Raw genomic sequence first — 21,121 nt, 5'->3', positions numbered from 1 at the left:
CTGGGAGAGGTAAAACACCTCTCTGCAGTGGTTGCAAAGATGTTATGCAGCAACACATGCAGTGTTTCTGGCACAGAGTGGTTTCTGTGGGGCTGGGGCATGCTGCAGTGTGATGCTTCATCTTTCAGCATAACTAGTACCAGCTTTCTCAGCCTCTTTCTGCAACAGGTGTGTTTTACTTACAGACTTGAATTTGTTGGGAAACTAAGCTAGAATGAGAAATTGAGGGAGAATATGTTAAAGGAAACTGTTCCGTCTGTGAGGACAGGGGCTCAGAAAGCTGTACAGGTACTTTCATAAACACACCTTAAGTGTGAAGCTTATATTGTAAGTGTGAAGAAGAACAATGAATGCATTTACAAATTTAATAAGATATGTAGAATATATTTCAAATTGTATTTAATAAATTGTTGGTATGATCTGTAGAATTTTGAAACTGAGACAAAAGCCCTAAAAGAATGGTATGTTTAAATACAATGTTGGTGCATTTCTATCTTAAAATCAATATAAACACTCCTGAAGTAAGAAAACAGCTCACTTTGATGTTCAAGAATCTGTCTGTGAGGTAGTAGCATACAAATAAACACAAGTAAAAGATAATCTCAGGCTAACAAGGGCCAGACAGGGCAAGAATGGTTTACGATGCCGTAATACACCATATATTTGCACCAGAGCATTGATCCTTGTGTGATACCTTGTGCTGACTCCATTCCTCATGTTGCAGAAGTCTAAATAATTTGTGGGTTCACTGGCTGTCTTTCTCAAGCTTTTTTCTTTTGTGTGTGTGTGTGCCAATATAACTCTACTAGCTTAATTTGAGGTGTTTCTGATGTATGAGAACAAGGAAAGATTTTATTCTGAGGGTATTGAAAAAATCATTGAAAATTCTGTAATAGGAACACTTTGTTTCCTCTAGGAACCAAATTCAGTCACTGTGCTGCTAAAATTATGATGATTAAATTGGCAATTTAAACTTGTGATTAAGACTGGATCACCAACATCTTATGGTAAAGGTTATCATTAGCAGTATTGTTTTCTTCCATTTGTAAAGGCCCATATCAATCATCAGCTACTAAGAACGAACATATCTGAGATAATCTAAACCTGGACTTAAGTTCAGCTAATTCTCTCAGAAGGCAAGGTGCATACAGCACCTGTCAAAGTTGTCAACAGATGACTGTAAGCTTTAGGAGACACCTATAATCCAACCAGGCCAAAATATGCAGCTGGTTCACATCTATCTAATTGCCCCAGCCAAAATATCCATTTTTAAGTGTAGGCAATTCACCATAAAACTTGGTTTGGCCAATTTATTTATTTTGGAATTTTTAAACCAAATTTGTCCTACTGGACAGTGTGGTTCTGTAGTGGAAAAAACTCAACAGTGATACTGATAAATACAAGAGAATGTAGACTGAAATTACCCTAGGTGAGATTGGACCAAAACCAAAGTTAGCATAGAACAGTGGAAAAAATGACAGATCAGGAGCACAGTTATCCTTCATGATGGCAGCTCTGTCACAGAGTCGCATATACAATCATCACCTCCAACCACAGCACTTCTGACTTCAAGGGTGATGGCTCTAATCTTCTCCTCTTCCCCTGCACTGACTCCTGCTTCATCTTTTTTTTGTTTGTTTCTAGGTTTGTTTGTCTGTTTATTTTCTCTAGTGACTAAGCATCTAATTTGAATCAACTGTGGGAGAAGAGAGGATTGAAGGTAAAGTAGTACTTTTTATTATTCAGCTTGTCATTAATTGCTGTTTTCAGTTCAGAACATTTTAATGAAATATTCACACAATCAGGCCAGTTGTAATTCAATCAAAAACCCATCCAACTACCCTGAGGAATCCCATCACGGCTCCTTATGCGGCAAGAAAAAATTTTAATTAGAAATTTGAAATAAGCTTTCCCCCATTTTTGCCAGGAACAAAATGAGCTGGTGCTTAGTGCCGCCATATGGAGAATTAAAGCCTCTGCAAAAATCAGCATTTAAAGAAACAACTGGAATTTAAGATTGTGATAAATGAGTCTATATTTGCACTTTCTAGCAAGTCTTGGGGAAGAATCTGATTATTTTGCAATCTACCATTTCACTGTATCTGTTCATTCTTACACTAAAAAATGATGAATTTGAGTCTTACTCACAGCTATCTTCAAAAACGTAGCTAATTAAAATGAGGTAGAAAGTAAGTTGAATTAAAAAAAAAATAACAACACTATTTAGGCTTTTAAAATGAGTCATATAGTACTAGCCTGATGTTTGAAGAATTTCTGTAAGAAGCCTGCTTCAGCCCCAGCAGGGTACCAACGGCAGCCAAGGGCCAGTTCCCATCATTCAGAATCCATGATTCCTAAATCAGTCACTAATTTCTGGGAAGGGGAATACAATTCAACTCTACAAAACTGAGGTAGGACAGTAGGGGAAAAATTGCATGTAGGTATTGAAGAACAGTAAGTAATGTTTCCTACTCTTTCAGGTGCTGTGACACCTGGAAAACAATTCTGATACTCGTGCAGTATTTGGTGTCTATTATAAACATGAGTACAGCACAAAGGTTGATCCAATTTGCACCCAGTAGCATCTGGTAAGCATCTCCTAAATCAGAGCTGCCAAGTGCTACATGAGTAAGATGTGTGGGTTTGGAGTGGAGAGGTAGTTTTTAGTTTGGTGTTTTGGCTCTTCAGCTTAGATTGCTCCTACCCTCTTTATATCCATCACTTGTTTTCCTTCTGACAATCTTTAATTAAATCTTTCATATTTGACTAAAAACTCCTTGCAAAGAAAATAGAAAAGAACACAAATCTTTCATTCACCTTAAAATATAGTGGATTAAAGACTCTTGCAGACAATTGCTCGGCTCATTTGGTCATGTTTTTTTACGAACTTTGATGCTATGAAGTGCTTTGTGCCTATCCCACCTGCTTATCACTTATTAAAAGCACAATAGGATGCCATCGTAGAAAGTACCCCAGGGCATTTACCCATGGCTATGCAGTTTGTCAGTGAGATACAGTACATAAACCTCTCAGTTCTAAGTGCCAGAACAAACAATTGCTCCAGACACTCCAGAAAGACAAGGGAAGGAGAAAATACAGAAATACATCAAAGAGGAACGAGAAGTACTATCCATCCAAAGTCTTCCATATATCTGGCTCTAGGCCATACTGCCTATTAGAGTGGAAGTGGATACACAATTAACTATATCTAGGAGGGAGAAAGGGGGGGGGAATCAGAAAATCCCCTTTAGTCTCCCTTTTTGTTTTCCAGATGGTAAACCTCCCTAAAGAAATCTGTACAGGACAGATGGAATCTTTAACTTATCTGCAGCTGCTCCACTGGCTAGACTTGTACTGTCTGCTAATGGTCTGTCCTAACCAGAAATCAGAAATACGCTGATTTCCAGCCACACCTCTAAGACAAGAAAGTGTCTTAAGTGTATAAAAATCAAGCATCCATTTTTAACATTTTACTCCTGCTGCTTGGGATGCTTAGACTTCAACTCAGGTTGAGTCTGACTATTTGTAGGGTGAGTCCCAAAATACAGCTAAATCCAGAGGCGTTTCTGTAATCTGGTTGTGCATAAGAACTTGATGGTAAGCTTTCCTAGTTTGGTTTGTTCTTTCACACCCCCCACTCCCCTCCATAGCTTGTGAGCCATGCACTCACTCACTCAATAACAGTTAGCAACAAAGTTTTGTGTTAAAGCATGAGTTACAATCATGAGTCATCTTGCTTCTGTGTTCCAGAAAGCAGCTGTCCTAGGCTTCCTAGACAGGGAATGTTTTAAGTGCTGTGTGTTACATAAAACAAGAATTGGCTTTTTTTTTTTTTTTTTTTTTTTTTTTTTTCTAACCAGGAGTAAGGATTGTACAGCTTGGTTTTGCACAGAATAATATTGCCTAGAAAGTGTATTTCTTAACAGGAAAAATTAATGTATTTATATGGCAGCCACATGTATTAACAGAAACTTTCCTTCAGGGCTACCTGAATGAAATGTGAAATTGTAAAGTAAGACAAGTTCTTTGGAGCATGATATCTCAAGAGTTGAGAAAATGAGTTTCTACCATCTTAGTTACTGCCTGTTTCACAGAAGTTACTGCAAAATGGTGGCAAATTGAGCTTAAATTGTTCTCCCCACATTTCAACTGTAGTTAAATTTTAACATTCTTTATAATACTTTGAACTACTGTTGGTGTCCCAGTTCAGTATGCAGAGAAGACAATCAGGTAATCACTATTATACTCCAAAGGTTGGTTTTAATTAACAAGAGCAAAGTGATTTTAATGAAAAGGTGAAAGTTTGTTTAAACAAAAGCTATTAATCTAAAAAGGGTTCAGATATTATAATCCCAATAGAGTTCTTAAAAAATTTTTAAGGAAATAATGAAGGGAAGAAGAACAAGAGGTTGAGAGTTTAAAGAAATTTTCTATTCAAAGTTAGCACCCAGAAGAAAAAAATAAGTTGTAATCTCTGAATTGAAAGTTCTCTACCTGTTCTGCCTTGAAACAAGGCCTCTCTTGCAGTTTTATGTCCCAAAACTTTGAGTTTTCTGCAGGGGCTCACAAGATTATGTAGATTTAACTATCACAGTCTATCACAGTGGTCAGCCCTGGACAATTATAATAGTGATTTTTAGGAATAAAACAATCTCAAGAAACCCTAAGGGGAATGAAATACTTAGCCAAAACAATGAAAACCTACATCTAGCAAACTAAATTAAGAACTTGTCTTTTTTCCATAATCTTTTCTAAAATCTGCAGTGTAAAATGGTAACAAACACAAAATCACTGTAACTACTAATATTTTTTCCATCCTTAGATATCAGTGACTTTCCATTGTTACAAAAGAGATAGATTCAAAGTTCAGCCTGTAAATGCAGCTATAGCCTATAATGCTTATTTCTTCTCTGCAGCAACCTGGATCACTGCTTATCTTCAGATAATATAATGCAGCAAATGTTTGTTTGTTTGTTTGTTTGTTTTTACAGGCAGAGAAAATGCAGTTTAGTCTCTATCAGTATACTAATTCTGGACTGGACACTAGTTGCTATAGCAAAAACACTTTTTTAGGCTGAATATGAAATGTTTTCTTGTCTGATTAAGAAACTTTGATCTACTCCCTAATTGTCAGTTCATTTTTGCCTCTCTAAAATACAAAGCAACAATAGTGATATACCTAGAGATTATCATGCAGAGTTTCTTTGATAGCTGGGAACAGCAGCATTACAAGCAAGGAAAGTGCAAAAGCAAGGCTGTACACCTAGACCAATGCACATCGTGTGTTCTCTGGAGAAGATGATTTCTCCTGCTACTTGCCATTGCTCAGCCTACCCAGCATGTCTCAAGCCATGTCTAATTACCATTTCTACCTTTCAGTTGTACCAAAGAGGCACAATTATATCAGACAAAACATCTATCCTACTTCTGCATTATTGATAGGATATTACTTTTCCCCTTCTGTCTGAGCTCTTACCAGGCCTATTTCTTCAGCTACATCTCGCTTCATTCACAGCTTTGCATCTGCATGCACATTTCTAGCTCACTAAAGAGGCTTCTGATGCTTTCTTATGACACTTGCAGAATACATTTATTATTTATGGTTCTATTATTTTCTTGCTACCTTTCCTATGCGTTTTTATTTCCACCTATCTCCGGGATGGAAACACCTTAGGCATCAAAACTTGGTCTTATCCATTTCTCTCAGAACCATGCTATTCAAGTGTGACTTGAGTAGATGTAGACAATAGATTTACAAAATGGGAAATGCATATTTTGCACTCTGAAGCATAATGGAAAGTATTTCTCCGAGTATATCTCTGTTAAAACTATTTCTCTTTGCAAAACCTTAGCTTTCAAATATGCAAGACCGGGACAGCTTTTGTGTTTGGGAAAGTGTACAAAAAACAACACAGTGTAGGGCTCCTTACTGACTTACTGTTATTTCATTATGATGAATGACATTATGACAATATGACATTATGAGTGGAATATATAGATCAGAGAGGACAACCTATGCATGTTGACTGCTTTGAATAACTGTCTGTGCTGCCTGGGTCAGCACCCTGGATTTGAAGTGGACAGATCTGAGACATCTCACATAAAAGACAGGAGTATAAAGCTCTGTCATTGCATTTGAAAAGGAATGCCTATTAATTACTCTTTTCCTTTAGAATTCTTGAATTGCTCTCCATATTGTCTTTTAATAGTTATAGCTGTAGAAAAGCCAATGAGGACCAAGAGGAAACAGGAACTGAAAACCATTTTATGATTCAAAAGAGCCACTGGCACTGTAAGAATTCTGCTCTGACTTACTACTGGAAGGCTGATCTATAATGCATTTAAAAAAAAAAAAAAAAAAAAAAAAAAAGGAGGGAGAGAGAGCTCTATCTTGCCTTAGGTACACAAAGGATTGGAAGCAAGGATCAAAAATGCAGTATGAAGCTGCATCTTTATATCTAGTTTATGATTTTAGATTCAGCTCTTTTCTGATGAATTTTTGTAAAGTCTTCATTTTGCTTCCAAATAATTATTTCAACAACAGCACTTAATGCCATAAGTACCAAGAGTTGTTTTGATGCTAGGCAAAATCAGCCTTAATTAATGCTCCTACCTCCAAAGTTACCTTGTGCAGTTTCAGTTCCTTAAGCTGAATGTCTGTCCATGCTAAGCTCTGAAGCATCCCTTGAATCCATGAAGAGAGGTAAACACCGCTAGGCACTGAAACGCTTGTTGCAGGAGAGGTTGCCATCTCAATCTGTACAGACTCGGACCACCCTGCACATATGCTAAGTGGCATAGCTATGGACTGTAGTCCTAAATGCTTACATGTTTTTAAGATGATATCAAAGAATGAGCAATTCTAGATACAGAAGTATGCCACCCACCCACAAAATATAATATACCTTGAGTATTGTGTTCAGTTTTGGGCCTCTCGCTGCAAGAAAGACATTGAGGCCCTGGATCAGATTCAAAGAAGGGAGACAAAGCTGGTGAGGGGTCTGGAGCACAGGCCTGATGAGGAGCTGCTGAAGGAGCTGGGATTGTTCAGTGTGGAGAAGAGGAGGCTCAGAGGAGACCTTATTGCTCTCTATAACTAACTGAAGGGAGGTTGTAGTGAGCTGGGGGTTGGCCTCTCCTCTTGTGTAACTGGTGATAGAGCTAGTGGGAATGGCTTCAAGCTGTGCCAGGGGAGATTTAGGCTGGACGTTAGGAAATACTGCTTTTCTGAAAGAGTGGTCAGGCACTGGAATGGGCTCACCAGGGAGGTGGTGGAGTCACCGACCCTGGAGTGTTCAAGGAACATTTGGATTCTGTGTTGAGGGACGTGGTTTAGTGAGTAGCATTGGTGATAGGTGACTGGTTGGACCAGGTGATCTTGAAGGTCTTTTCCAACCTTGGTGATTCTGTAATAAAGAAAGGGTGGATACTGTTGTCGATTTCTAGAAAAGTTTGAATACAGTCCAACTAGCACATTCGTTATTGAATTATTAGAATCCTTTGTTCCCTGACTACTCACTTTTTAGGAAATTCTGGGTACATATCCTTCACAGTTCAGGGAATGTTTTGAAGTGATCTAGCTGATGACTAGTGAGAAGGCAACTATTTCAGAGATGATAGCTGCTTGACCTCCAGCTGTTGCTGTTGTTCAAGTTATAGCTGTTTTGATCAAGGATGGTATTAGCTGACCTCTAACCCCCTGAAAGGAAATCAAGATAGAGAAAGGAAGGTAGGTACGTGTGTTTCTTAAATGGATGTATACCACTATCCTGTTTGGATAATATAATAATGTAAGATAGAAAGTAGAGTCCCATGCCTATATTGGTAGTCCTCAGCTAAATCCGTAAGGTTATATTTCAAAACAAAAATAAGGAGAATCAAGAAAAAGAGTTGTATGCAGTAGGTGCTATAAAACTACATGCTACATGAAGGTTCCTGCTTTTCACTAAACATGCAGAATACCATATAGGTTTTCTGTGGCTACAGAGGAACAAGTCTAACTTTTTGGAGTGGTGTTGGGCAGACAGCATTAAACACATGATCTGAGATTAGTGGGATTTATTCATTTTTGCTGTGCAGACTACTTAGCCACTATTGATAACTGTACATAATAACAAAAGTTATAGTATTAATTTTATTCTTGAGTTATGGATGGGCTATACAATCACATCAGTTTCATGATTCAAACACCCAAGGAATGATCTAGTCTTGCCCCTCTTCTTCCCAGAGTCCTAAATGTCTTAATAACACGTGTAGGAGGCAGGGCCAGCAGAGAAATTTTGTGGACTACAAAGCAGTACAATGTCTAAAGCAAATATTAGTGTTATTTCCCTAAAGCCAGGCATAAATAGGACACAAATTTACAGTTTTTTTTTAACCTGATAGCATGCTTTTCTCCTGTCTCTAAACTGGAAGTGGACCTGGTTGGGTGAAGTTCAACAAGAACAAGCCTGTCCTTATTTTCTGATTTTGTAGCTGCTACATATGTACAAATATTAAAAGTCACTTCCAGGAACGCAGTTTTTCCAGTTGCCAGCAGCACTGTCTGATACTGTGACTTATGTTAATATCACAACTGGAATACTCTAGAACTAATTTTTTTTTTTTTTTAAATACACGTTTACAGTTACTGACTCTGTGATGTTGGTTACCACTACTGTAATGTGCAATCAGGGCATACCCAAAAAATCAATACTTCTTTTTTTCCTCTTTCTATCAGTCAAATAAGTACAGCAGTATGTAGGAAAAGCTGGGAAAAGCACTGCTGGAACAGAATCCTCTTTAAAAAAAAAATAAAAAAAAATAAAAAAAATCTAAGCAGTTTTTGCTTTAAAATTCATCCTCGTGCTCAGATTTTCAGTCCTTTCATATCTAACTAGTGGGATGTTTCTCAGGACTGCTGATCCTCTCCAGTATCACAGCCTAGTAAATTTTGATCTGACATAGAAATCTTAGAAAATAAGATACACCTGCTTGAAAAAGATACCACTGTTAAATAATCTATAGTCTGGAAGAGACATGGTTTAACTCTAAGTACAATATTCTTGATTTTATCAGTCAGATAGAAAAAGTACAAAGAACAAACAAGTATTATGAAGTGTGACTTCTGGTCCTTGCATGCATACATTTAACAAGTAAACTAAATGGAACCTGAAGAAAAAGCTAATTGTTTTTCCACCTATTTTAGAATATAAAAATCAATTTTAAAAAATGTACAGATTTGCCAATAGTTCTACAGCAAAACTGAGAGAGGGCTCATGTAGAGGATGTTTAAGTGCCTGAAAGTAAAAATCCCAGAGACATATTGGATACGAACTTTGGATAAGAATACACAATACATCTCAATTTTCTAACACAATGCACTCAGTCTATTCCAGCACCTGTCTTCAGGCCCTGTCTCAATTTATTAGCTTTTTCTCATGGCTGAAATGAGCAATTCTTGAGCCAAACAGCTGTCTTAAAATTCTAATTATCTTCAAATTTAGGCTAAAGTCTTTATTGAGGTTTCTAATTAAAAACAAACCAACAATGAAAGTACAACCAAAATCTGAAGATGTAGGGAAACTCATTCAATTTTTTCAGTTGAAATTTGCTACAAGTAATATTTTATATCTATATTTTTTCCCTTCAGGCACCTGATTGTTGAATAGATACAAGCAAATCTGCTAACCATGCAACACCACGCTATTCAGCTCTTTTACCACATTAGGAAGATGCAGCCACTGCACTATGAGAAAGAGTCAATTACGAAAGGAAATTAGAAGCTGACACAAAGGTTAGAGAGTAGGTGAACAAGGGAAGGGAAGTTCTGAAATTACACAGCTATTGCAATTAAAGTCCAACGGTCCTCCTTCTACAGGTCATAGGAGCTGCGGCAGTTTTGATAAAACTCTTACAACAGATCTATCTATCTTGCAACAGCAAAGGAAAGAGTTCTCTTTACAAAATCACTTACAAGAAAGGAGTCAGTTTTTTCTCATTGAATCTATGTAATTCAACTGCCACTCTCAGCTTCAAAGTTCTTATTCCAGGAAGACTTGAAATATTTGCAATATCACTGGCTGAATCTATGTACTATCACATTTACCATGAGATTAAAAGTTTCAAATCTCAGCATGAGTAACTCCTCACTTAGGATGCAAAAATTATGAAATAATACATCACACTAAATTTCATCTAGGACAGTTCAATGAAAAAAAAAATATACATATCAAACCCCACTGAAATTTTAAGCACAAATCATATTCCATACCCCCACGTTTCAGTGGTATGCTTTGATCTGATCACAGAGAGTGTTTCACAATGAACTAATTTTGTTCTGGTTAGGATGGGCAAAGCAATACTAAAAGTGAATACTATTGTGCTAGTAAACAAGGCACTGAAATGAAACAAACAAGTGGGAAAACCAAGCCAGTTAAAAACATTAGTATCTTTACACTACTACAGTCCATGTTTTTAGTGGGATTTATTTTGCTACTGGAAGAATCTTTGCTATGCAAGGAACTATACTTTTCTGAAACAGAGCTGAATGATAGAAGCAGGTGGGGAGAAAGATTACAGTTAATGCTGATGGAAAACAAAGAAGTAAATAAATCCCACCCCCTCCCAAACCTTCTCCTTTCCCTTGTGGCTAAACAGAATAATCTGTAAGCTTCATAATAGCTGTACTCACTCCTGCAGAACTGATGTGTGGAAGATTATCTCCTGAAAGCATCAGACAAATTCTTAACAGAGCGGAATTCAGGTCTGTGTTTGGTAAAAGTCCCTTTCCTAGTAAAAAAGGAAAGCCTGTTCAGACAAAGCATAGAACATACTGCAAAACAAAGTACTAAAAATATATATATCTTGACTAAAATGACAGAGAAGGCATGCCATTGCATGGTTGCAAAGTATATTTGCAAAATAGATGGGAATTATTTTATTGTTAATCAGAAGGCAGAGGAAAACAAAAAAAAGTTCATTGAACTTACAGACTTCTCCATTCACTGAGACATCCTAAATGTGGTGATTTTTTTTTCTAAGAGCCCTTAAAACGTAGCATTTGAATTCCAGAATTTGGTTCAAGTCTGTCTGATCCTAAGTAGATGACTGACAGGGTTTTTTTTGTATGTTTGCATACGAATAGCATTCTCTACGTGAAGTAGTAGACCTGAGCTGATTAAGCTTGAGTGCCTTAATTTATTGAAGTTAAGAGTACTGCTTATTCTCCTCATACCTTCCAGCATTCTGGGTGAACACTAATAGACACAGGAAGGCAGAGAGAGTACTCATCTTCACAAGGAGCTGCCATCTTAAACACCAATACACAGAAGAGCTGAAAAGCATTTCACAGCTCATTCAAAAGTTCAGCTGTCATGTCCGTGGAGACCTTTCCTGCTTATTCTATCTCCTTGTTTTTCTTTTTTGACAGAGTATACAACATATCTTAAAGCCTCCTTTTTCTCTTCCCGTCAGTCTGGCATATCTCTCCCTAGAGCTCTTTCTCCCCAGGAAGATGGCAGCAGCTTGCAAAAGCCCTCCAACCACATCAGGGAGATGGGAGATTAAAAACACCCTGTGCGTGACAAAACCAGGGGCAGGAGAGGGCATTTGCTGTCAGTAGAGCCTGCAAAGTGTTCAAATAAGAGTTCAAATGGGAAAAACAAGAAACAAGACTTCATATTTTTTCAGATCTGCTGAGATTTCTGGCTGTATTATCAACTGTGAACATCTCAGAGCAGGAGGTACAGCAGAGGTAGCATTTGCTATAAAAGTTGAATTGAGCTTCAGAGGACAGATAAAAATGTTAGCTAAAACAACAAGTCAAGGTGGGATATTCTTCACAGGACAGCCACACTCCAAAGAAAAGTTAGAGGAGTATTTCAGAGCCAGGAAAGGGAGAGTTGGAAGGGTAGAAGAATGGTTAGAATGGTTAGAAGGTCCTACACTCCAGCTGAGACAGATGGCTGTCCTCACTGTAATGGCACAGTAGGGACAAGAGAGAGGGAGCCACACAGGCACAGTTGGAACTATAACCAAGTCAGAATTCCAGAAAGTTCATCCAGTGGTTTTCCTTCAGAGCTTAAGTAGAAGTTGAGTTCCTGCACAAAGTCTTGGTCCCGTGTTTTACTCTTTATCTTGTCCAAAGCACCTCAGTCACACAGTTTGTGAGCAAAAAATTAAATGTAGCATTAACCCTACATAAGAAAACTGTGTTTCAATAGGTAGCAAGTATTTCCTTCAGCTCCCTGGCATCTACTTTGACGTTGTTCATTCAGTGGTTAAATTCCCAGATCCTCCTATCTCCAAAAGCTAACTCCGAGTATTAACATGCAGCCAGAAGAAATGAGTATTTAAATGAAAAGCATGTTATGACGGGCACATATATGGACACGCACAGTGTAAATCGTTCTGAGCATTGGACTCCACCACCCTTCCCTCTCCCTTCCTTGTGTGGATAACTAATGCTGAGGTGTGACCATCTTGTATCAAATCTGAAAGCGCTGACCCTGTGCACTTGGGGCTGCCTAACTAATGTCAATTCATTCGCTGGGCCAGTACCAGAGTTACTGCTCATCCCCACAGACTACAGACCAGCACAGTTCATCAGCTCTGTAACTTCAGTTAAGATTTATAGATATTAATGACAACAGGGGCAGGACAGGGGGAAATTACTCAAACTACTATATGGAAGCTTCTTAACCAAGCTTTAAATATACATGTTCGCGCACAAAAGCATTTAATTTACTGAGAAAATGAATCCTTTTATAACTGGCCCTAGCTGCTAATTCAACAAATGCAGCTCTTGGGTCCATGGTTACAGCACTGGAAATGATTTTTGCTTTCTAAATTCTGCAGAGGTGGGAAGCCTGCTGACGTCTGTTCAAAGCACTTTGCCTCACCAGGACTCAGCCTTCTTTGTTCTGTGACACTGGCTGTCCTCTGATATCAGAAGGGAGCAGATGGATGTTTTTCTCAAAAACTGGAAATTTTAAATCAAGAAAAAGCCCATACACTTCATCATGACTGCTATACAGTAGCAATAGAGTTTTCTGTTATACAAAATAAGACAACTATTTCTACGTTGAATGAAATAAGTCAGAAAACACAAAGAAAAGCATTAATTTTTTTGTTCTCTGGTTAAAACCAAGATCACTGTGCATTCGAGTATTCATAATGTGGGAAAGCAGCATAACAGACAAGTGCAGATGAGACTACTGTAATATTTGATTAATTCTGTAACTGCAGATGAAGGAAACAATAAAAAGGATTAAATTATTCTCAATGGAGCAGTAGCCAGGAAAAATTAATGAATACTAGGAAACATTTGTACATTTTGAACTATTCATAGACATCACAAGTTTGCAACACAAGACCTATGGACCTATGCCTACTAAATGTTACAAAACTCATTCTGCATTAAAAACAAAACAAACAAGAACATCTCAACAACCCAGACATGTCCAACTAAACACAAGAACCTTGTTTTTAGAACAGACATCTAGCATGCTGTGAAAAGCGCAGGAGCAGATCAAGACACTGCAGTCATTTTTAGGCAGGTCACTCCAAAAATAATGCCTCCTATTTATTTCCATGGAAACTAAAACAGGTACAAAGAGCAAAAAAACAGTGATAGAGCAAATGCTCAACTACAAGATGCTGTTTTTCAACATAGCCGCCACAAGCATTAGCTGTGTATTTTCAGCAGCAATGAATGAGAACCTGCATGCTGCATACATAAAGTAGACAACTCAAAGGGCAGCAGATGCACAATGTGGCTCTTTTTAAGTGCACACAACTATTTCCCTATAGAGGTCAAAAGCCGTAGGTGGCAACGTACAAAATGACCACCAGTAGAACAGAATATTAAGAAAAAAAAAGGACAAACCAACAAACCCAGTAGATTTAAGCTACTACTTGTGAAGCACATTAAAATAGTCATTCCAATAATACTGTTAGATCAAATCAACGAGATGTTACTTAGGCAAGATTAACAGAACTCCACATTCTTTCAGTTGGAGCTGCTAATAAGGAACAGCTAAATGGATTTCAGTGTGTATTATGAACAGTGGTTATTTACATTCTCATTTAGCAGGCATCTGAGCTTATGAACAGGACTGGCTTTATACTGTGTGCCATAGGTGTTTCAGTAGAAACTGTATCCAGGCACTTGAGTGATTGCTTGTGGCAGAGCAATTACAGGTGAACTTCCATTACTGAAAGAATCAGAAAAAGGAACTATTAAAGAGAATGATCATGATATGCAATTATTGGCAACATCAACAACAAAAAACATGGAAAAATCTAGAAACATTTCCAAACAAACCCACACCAGGGAAAATATCACTCACTGTAACATTTCTTGATTTCCAAAAAGCTGGAAGTTAAATGGGCAAAACCATTTAACCTGCTCCTTCAGAAAGTCTGGCTCAGCTGCTAGCCCTCTAGAGATAGTATGTCTGTAAACAGATGCAGTATTGAAGAATCAAAGAAAGAGCAAATAGCCTGTGCATTCCATGCTAGAGAAATGATTAGCTTTTGAAAAAATTGGCAAATAACAGCCTTTATGCAGGAGAGAGCAAGACTACAACAAGGCTTTAGAAAAAAAAAAAATAAAAGAAACAGTACAAATATTTCAGCACTAAAATCTGAAATGGTATAACTCACAGAAAAGGCTAGTCTGTAAGAGGGACATAGCACAGAAGGGAGTGGAAATACTCTTAATGCAATCATAGTGGCTGCTGGCATCTACTAAGTGCATGACACTAGATAAAGATATAAAATTATTAATCATAGCAAAAACCTGCACAAATTGAAAAAAAGTCCTTGCAGCACTACCGTTAAACATATTTAAACAGAAATTGAAGGCTGAATAAAAAAATAAAGAGCAAACTCTTACAGAATAAGATGAAGACAGACTCTGTGTAGAGGCTAAAGAACATGAAATGAATGCTATTACATAAAGTAGTATGAAGTGGAGACCAATACTGATCAAGAAATAACAGTACTGACTAGTTATTATCTGCTATACCTGATCGAATTTTAGTTTATCTAGCCCAGTAGTATGTACCCGAGACACAGAAATGCCAAATACTTAAAGGAAGATAAGATAATTCTGGTCTTAGTAGGCAGCCGTAACGTTACCCATCTCTGATACAAATCTCAGCCTACTTCCTAAGATATGATTATTTTTTGACTCACTGCAGCATCTCACTGGTTGCCAACTACTAATGACAGCAGTAGAGACTTCAGTAGGAATCAAAGTATTTTGCCTTCACCCTACTCCCAACTACACTTTTATTTTCAGTTAAACCTTAAAACTTTCTTGAACTGAATCCTTTTTTATTTGTTCCTACAACAAACAGTAAATGAAGGTTGCAGATCATACTGTCATCAAACACACACAGATCAAAAAAGACATTTCCCTCTATTATCACAATTGTCCATGCTCCACATCTGCATGGCTCTGAAAATATCGTCAGCATCCTCCACACAAATCACATGAAGGCAGTACCTGCAGGTGTTCATCCATTTTGACTACAACCTTCATACAACAATAAATAATTTCTCTCTCCTTGCCCATGAAAATGCCCCAAGTAGCATGCAGGACTAGAAAATGCTCTGGCTACACCATTAGCTCTTAGAAGCACAGTATATAAAAATATTTTTAAAATATATAATTCACACACTAACAGAAGATCGGGTAAGATTATTTATGGAATCTAGATTATTTTCCCCCCTGTTTTTGACAGGTTATACAACAATTTCAAACATTTACCCAGTCTTGTTAGAATAAATTTTAATCAAAATTTCCTCATACAAGCAGTATATAATGTTTTGGCAGATGGCAAGATGTCTGCACAGGGTTTTTTTTGCTGTTTGTTAGCGCGTTTTTTAAGGATTAAAGTATAAGTATCTACAAAATGTAAGAGACATTCTTTCATGTCAGTTAGACTTTGATTTTGAGGATAGACTTCTGAGATCTTACTGTTCTCTGTCCCTTCTTATTGCCCCCTATCAAAGTGATAGAGGCCTAACTTCTGTAAATAGAAGCAATGAATTCTCCTTGCTGTGAACTACCGGACAGTTCTGCTGTAATACAAAGTATGAAGTTTTCTTGTTTTCCTTCATAGCATAGAAGAGAAAATGCAAGTCATCAAGGAGTTGAAGAACTTTATCTGATGAAATTGCAAACCTCTCTTCAAAATCTTAGATCAGCAAAATGAGGAGAGAACAAAGTAAGGAGACAAAGACAGTAATTACCAAAAGAGTAATAATTTAAACAGAACCGAGATTGCTTGAAGCAAACATGAATACATCGGTCACAACAGGTCCATTAGGGCAGATTCATTCATTATTAAAGTTAATGAATTCATGTTCTTTTCAGGAGAGCCTAAGAGAAACGCTCAACGCTGACAGTGAAAAATCTGATATGGGAGTGAATGGATTTGAAGGGATAGGAGTATGGTGAAACTGGTTTATGAGCATGCAGACAGCTATAGCTAAGACCCAACATCGGGCCTAAATATAACCAGGTCTTTAGTCCCAAGGAAGAACAGTTGGTCCCAGGCCCACTTAGCAACTAACATTCACCTGATTCACAATACCCAGCATGACAGAAGTACTTAATTTTCTACAGTGGGCCATTCACCTCACAGGTATTTTAGGTGATTGATTCCTGCACAGAGCAGGCACACAGGCTCCGTCCACCAATTCATTCTGGTGACTCACACTGGGACTTCCAGTTGTGCCATTTGGCTGCACAAAATTCCTGCCTTAAGTGGGAGGTAGAATTAAAATGAATCAGTGAATGAATTAGTAAAAAAATATGTCATAGGTCACATAGGATTTCCAAAAAGTAGCTTTGCTGAAAATTTTTCCCCATCTACTCTCAGTACAGATTTTACTGGGAGTGCATAGAGACATAAACACAAAGCACATGCAGGCAGCACATACAGTGCTCATTTCAGGCCTTCTGGAACACGAAGTTAAGAGAAAGTAAAAACAGGAATTCCAGAAGTCTTAGTTTACACAGTATCTTGTAATGTCTACGCCTCAGTTTCAGCATCAGGAAATTAGAAAACTGCAATCTTTTATCAACCTTGCAAAATCCTCACGCCTGCTTTAAGGTTTTAGCAAACAAATGTTGGGTGAAGCTGGGAGATAAATAAAAGAAAATAAATAAAGAAGGACATATAGAAAAAGAAAAAAAAAAAATTCCACAAATCCTGTTCAGCCAGTTAGAATTAGCTTTAAAGGGTCTGGAATCTAGGGCAGTATGCCTTAGTAACAGGTGAAAGCCAAAGAAAAACTTCAGCTTGAACATTCAAAAAACCCAGCAAGAAAAGCAGCCTTATTTTACTTCTAAACTGAGCACATTTATTTGAGAAACAGCAGACATGGAAACTTCAAAGCCTTTCTATTTTATTTTCAGAACACAGACAAACTTTTGAAGTCTCATTCAGGGACAAGAAAGGTACAAAGCAGAGTAGGGCGGCAAATCACACTATTTTGCCTCCCATATGGCTGTTGAGGCTTCTCTGACCACTCCAGTGGCATCTTGCCTGCAGTCTGCCAAGGGATGTTTTAAGGCAGTCCCACAACAGCCATAGCTGCTTCCATCTCCAATTGCCGCCCCATCCAGAGCACAAATAGAAGAAAGCTCAATTCTCTGGGACCCTCCTGCAGAACTTCCTCACTGCTCTGTTGCTTCACATAATCACTCCTTTTTGGAGAGAGCAGTGGGGGATAAAGTGGATAGGAGGAGAGAGGCCCCATAAACTTCACATACCTTCTCCAAATCTGCACAACTCCTCTTCATCACCATCCAAGACTAGCTATTATTATTAAATATCTTGATTTATGAATAACTTTGCTGAACACTAACACACTGCTGGAATCTCCTACCTCTGTACGTCCTGTCCTCATCTAGCTTTCCTCCCCCACCCAGGCCCCGCACCCGCCTCAAACTCTACTGAGCCACACTGGTGTTTTTTGTAGGTGAGCCTAGCATTCGGGTAAGCCTTCCATTTATTCTCTCATATTATCTTAGTCTACTTTGCCTAACTCTCTTGTTCTTTTTGTGATTATAACATCTTAATATCCATTGATTATACACCCACCCTCTCATGCACCTGTCAGGAAGTCTCCATCCACACCCATGAGCATTTTTTCCCACTGGTTTCTTCCATTGCAATGCTCTTTTCCATGATTTCTATATTTATTATTGGTAAGTTAATTTCATCTCTACATCCTTTCATGGGGAGGTCACAATTAGTAAAATACTTGCTGCATTAAAGAGAAAAAGCATTTAAGACTAGTAAATATTTATGTAATTCAAAAATTTAGGGTCATTATCAAAATATTATTATGAAAAACAAAACTAAAATTTATGAGAATTTAGATTTTTGGATTGTATCTCCGTATAATAAACAATATAAACTTTGGGTTCTCATTCCTCTATTTTCTTCTTTGGATTTGCTTTCTATCATTCCTCTTCACCTAGCTTTTTATTCCACTACTTCTAGTTTCTACCCTACAGATTAAGTCATTTGTGTTGTGTATGTGTTCTTTTTATATGAAGGAACAACAAGATGCAAAGGTAACATCAAGCATTTCATACTCATTCACTGCTGCCTTCTTTGCCCTGGTCTGTTTTTGCAAGGCAGGGAACAAATCAGAAAGAAGGGTGGGAGGGTTTCATCTTCTCTCCTTTTTCGTGCTGTACTACATTTGCTATACTCTCACATTGTACTTAAACCCCAAATCCTTTGGGCACTTTCCCCACTTTGTCATGGATCTTCCAGACCCAAAGAACAGTTCTTGGAAAGTCTGAAGTATAATCGGGGTTTGAGTTACAAAACCCTCTGAGTAAAGATCTGGAAACATCTGCACAATGCCATACACCTCTGTAGCACTGGTGGAATAATAAGAAAACCGGTGCTCAGAGGAGGAAAATACAAGCTCTCTCTTTAAACCAGGTGATCTTCCACTCTCAAGGTTAGGTAAGGATACAGGTTTTAAAAAGCCAACAAACAAACAAACCCCAGCAAATGTCACCACGATATTTTCTGAAGAATTGTGTACATATTATTTATTGTGCCAAATGCACTTCCACAGCAGATGCCTTCTATGATCTGTTTACTCAGCCACATTAAAATAAAATAGTTACAGTTTCAACCTTCTAGGCAGCACTACCGTTTACAGGTCCCCGTAAGACCAGTTCATTCCAACACCAGAAGAGCAACTCAGCTTGTTTCTCTATGATGCCCTTCAGCCTTAATTCGACTATATGGACATGTTTGCCTACGACAAAGCTAGGAACTAGCCCTTGTATCCCAACCCATAGCTTCAGGCACAGACCTTTTTATATTGTTTGTCACTCTAGAATCTCATATTAGAGCCACTTGGACTAGCTCAGCCTCTGTGATTGTCATCTCTGATACTCATAGACAACTCTTAGAGAGTTCAGGTTTTGGTTCAAGCCCCAAAAGTTTTGGTATCCAATGTAGAAGCTTGCCAACGCAACCTGAAACTTCAAAGAAATATAATTTATCTGACAAAGATATGCCAGACAACTACCAGATTCATTTCAGTGTAAGTAGTACTTGTAGTCTCTAGCCCTAATTAATATGTTCTACATATTCTATTTGTATGTTTAGAGCTTAGGACTAAAAATGTTCAGACAGTGTAGCTCTTTGGCCAGGGATTTGTGCAACTGGTATATTTTTTACAGGGCCCTGAAAGATGCCAGCCTTGAGTGACAGAAACATTTTTCAGTAGAAAATCCTATTACTTCAGGGAAATCTTCTGGGGAAACACTTTGAAAGGTACACAGATCTACAACTTTCCTTCAGTAAAGCCTAAACAAAGTACCATGATCTGAGCCAAGATGATGCAAAATGAAAGCACTTAATTTTTTTTTTTTTTTTTAAGTAGATTCGGTTATTAAGTTTTAAACAAGTTCAGCATTAATCTAAACTTGTTTGAACACATTGCCTCAGTGACAAATGACCTTGGCCATCAGAGTCCTGTTTCTCCTTTGCTGCACAGACACTGTGCACAGTAGCTGCTGTTCCCGTTCCCTTCTGAGCAAGGGCAAGATAGAAGGGGGATTCCACTGTCATAAGGCACTTTCTTAAGAGCTGAGCTCTATCTACTGAATACCAAACTCTTGAATTGTGGACTTAAAATATCAAGTTTAAAAAAGAGTTATATTTTTTAAAAAGTCATAAATTGTATTTACAGATTTTTAATTTTACTGCCTCCCAGGAAAGCAAGTCAATTTTAAACTAGTTTCATTTAATAACAACAAAGCTACAGGATCTCACTCACCACAATACATTATTGTCACTTATGCCATTAATACATCACAGCCTCTCAACTTGTAAAGTCTTTCTTCACTGAAATCTAGTTGCCATCTATGTAAACAGGACCAGATTATCCTTGAAAAGAAGATCAGACAGCACCATCAATAACAGGAAAAAGCTCATTTGTTCACAACTTACTAAGGAACTTCAAGACATGTTTCATTCTCAAGATTCTGAACCAAACTGCACACCACTCAATAATCCTTTAATCTGAATGAAAGTCCTCATGGCTGGTGTCAGCATGAAGGTAGGCACCGTTATACCTCTAGAGAGCATGAGTGCACAAGAAAGTTGTTGTTTTGTTGTCTTTACCACAGCAACAGAACTGCTTTGATCTACAATTTTGAGAGACAGTGGAGAAGCTGTCATGCCTGGCCTGTTCTCCTTTCTGAGGGTGACCTCTGTGACTTATTGCCAAAGATCAGAGGGGTTTTTTTTTGTTTCTTCTCACTCTGCTCTTAACAATAGCAACCCCTGCACTGTACAACAAATGTAGGCAATGCAGCAAAGCATAGCGTTATCTCACTAAATGTGCAGCACAGGCTCCAAAGATTCTTTCAATCTGATTAGAAAGTTTTTTGTTCTTTATTTTCCAAATGTAACCTCTTTAACCTCTTTATGTTGATATTATTCCCTTTGGACTTCTCCAGCCTGTTAGCTTAAGACTACAGTTTCCAAAAAACATAATATATCCTGCTTGAGTCCTCTGTTTAGAGTCCAAACTACATACCTGTGTAACCCTCACAGATCAGACTTCTCACTCATACCAGGAC

At 37.9% G+C, this 21,121-nt stretch overlaps 1 protein-coding gene across 6 annotated transcripts in view; it reads right to left on the bottom strand.

Moving 5' to 3' along the window:
• Positions 1 to 21,121, bottom strand: part of C1QTNF4 (C1q and TNF related 4) — a 126,623-nt gene that overhangs the window by 51,940 nt on the left and 53,562 nt on the right. The window contains exon 1 of one of the 6 annotated variants that reach the window (XM_042813878.1): positions 10,673 to 10,692. The exons of the other annotated variants lie outside the window; for them this stretch is intronic. The gene's annotated coding sequence lies outside the window, so the exon portion shown is untranslated. Of the gene's footprint in view, positions 1 to 10,672; positions 10,693 to 21,121 lie in introns of those variants that run through there. 6 annotated transcript variants of the gene reach the window in all.

The sequence above is a fragment of the Centrocercus urophasianus genome, unplaced genomic scaffold (genome assembly GCF_019232065.1).
Source record: "Centrocercus urophasianus isolate 14NV4802_14NV808 unplaced genomic scaffold, USGS_Curo_1.0 seq_14, whole genome shotgun sequence".
Lineage (NCBI taxonomy): Eukaryota > Metazoa > Chordata > Aves > Galliformes > Phasianidae > Centrocercus > Centrocercus urophasianus.
The sequence above is the reverse complement of the archived record's forward strand: the minus strand, read 5'-3'. Positions and strand labels throughout refer to the sequence as shown.